The following is a 2,324-nucleotide window of genomic DNA, read 5'->3' as shown; positions in this document are numbered from 1 at the left end:
TTTGATCTGGGGTAGCCCTAGGGTAAGGTGGTTTGAATGACACATGGATTAGCTCATCAGTAGAAATAGGCAAAATATTTGATCAACAATAATCAACAAGAATCTACACAAGTATCTAAGGAATTCAGTGAACTAAGGTGGGGATGATGCTTCAGCTACCATTATCTAGATTAACTGGGTGGTGTCTAAATTAACTGGGTGATGCACAGCCCTGACCTTTGCTAGGACTTCAAAGGTTACTAGCTTTTGGGGATCTCTGTCTATACTCAGCTAGTGAAGACAATAAATGGATTCCTGCATCATGCATGCAAAAAATAAAACTAGACCAGTTGTTTACACTGTGTATAAGAATAAACTGAAGATTTAAACTCAAATAAACTCAAATAGACTGATGACTTAAACTCAAATAGACTGAAAACATAAAACTTTCAGGAGAAAACATAGGCAGTAAATTCTTTGAAATCACCTTTAGAAATATTTTTTGTATGTCTCCTCAGGTAATGGAAAGAAAATAAAAAATAAGGAAATGGCAATACATCAAACTAAAAAAAGTTTTGCACAGTGAAGGAAACGATCAAATGAAGTCAACCTACTCAATGGCAGAAGATATTGGTCAATGGCACCTCCAATAAGGTGTTAATATTCAACCTGATGGGATATGACATTTATAAATTATATTTCTGCTAAAGGGTTAATATCCAAAATATATAAAGAACACATAGCCCTAACCGGTTTGGCTCAGTGGATAGAGCGTCGGCCTGTGGACTGAAAGGTCCCAGGTTCGATTCCGGTCAAGGGCATGTACCTCGGTTGTGGGCACATCCCCAATAGGGGGTGTGCAGGAGGCAGCTGATCCATGTTTCTCTCTCATTGATGTTTCTAACTCTCTATCCCTCTCCCTTCCTCTCTGTAAAAAATCAATAAAATATTTTTTAAAAGAACGCATACAACACAATAGCAAACATATAATAAAAAAGCAATCCTGTTAAAAATGGGCTGAGGAACTGAATAAATATTTTTTTCCAAAGAGGATATACAGGCACATGAAAAGATGCTCAATTTCACTAATTATTAGCAAAATGCACATCAAAATCAAAATGAGATATCTTGTGTCACCTGTTAGAATGGTTATTATAAAAAAGATAGATAACAAGTGTTGATTATAGTCATTCTGATAGGTGTGAGGGGATATCTCAGGGTGGTTTTAATTTTTTCACATGTCTCTTGGCCATCTGTATGTCTTCTTTGGAGAAGTGTCTATTTAGGACCTTTGCCCATTTTTTAATTGGATTGTTTGTCTTCCTTTGTTAAGTTGTATGAGTTTTTTATGTATTTTGGAAATTAACCCCTTATCAGATGTATCAATTGTGAATATGTTCTCCCATTCAGTGTGTTGTCTTTTCATTTTGTTGATGGTTTTCTTTGCTATGTGATAATAACCATCTTATTGTGTGTGAGATGGTATCTTATTGTGGCTTGGATTTGCATTTTCCTAATGACTAGTGATGTTGGGCATGTTTTCATGTGCTTATTGGATATTGGTCTATTTTCTTTGGAGATGTGTCTCTTCAAATCTTTGTCCATTTAAAATTTTTAATCTTCTGAATTTTAAATGCTCTTCATATATTCTGGATACCAGATGCTTATCAGTTGTGTGATTTGCAAATATTTTCTATTCTGTGGGTTCTTACCACTTCTGTGATAATGTCCTTTCATCCATAAAATTTTATAATTTAGATGAAGTTCAACTTATCTCTCTTTTCTTTTGTTGTTTGTGCTTTCTACATCATATCTGTGAATCCATTACCAAATCCAAGTCATATAAATTCTTTGGTTAAGAAGTCATGCCCCTGTTTTCTTGTAAGAATTTTATATGCACCCCTATGTTCATTGCAGCGTTCTTTACAATGACCAAGGTTTGGAAGCAGCTCAAGTGCCCATCAGTAGATAAGTGGATAAAAAAGCTGTGGTACATTTACACAATGGCCATAAAAAAGAAGGAAATCTTATTTTTTGCGACAGCATGGATGGACCTGGAGATTATTATACTAAGTGAAATAAGCCAGTCAGAGAAAGACAAACACCATATGATCTCACTTATATGTGGAATCTAATGAACAAAGTAAACAGACAAACAAAATAGAAACAGAGGCATGAATACATGGAACAGACTGACAGCTGTCAGAGGGTGTGTGTGTGGGGGGGGGGGGCAGACGAAGGATGGTGCATAGGCATGATGAAGAATGCAGTTCCAGAGAACAGGGCAGGAAGAAGGGAGGATCAGAGGTAGTGACTGAGGAGGTCACACACACCTCCCGTCAGAG

The sequence above is a fragment of the Myotis brandtii genome, unplaced genomic scaffold (assembly GCF_000412655.1).
Source record: "Myotis brandtii unplaced genomic scaffold, ASM41265v1 scaffold889, whole genome shotgun sequence".
NCBI lineage: Eukaryota > Metazoa > Chordata > Mammalia > Chiroptera > Vespertilionidae > Myotis > Myotis brandtii.
Note: the sequence above shows the minus strand (reverse complement) of the source record.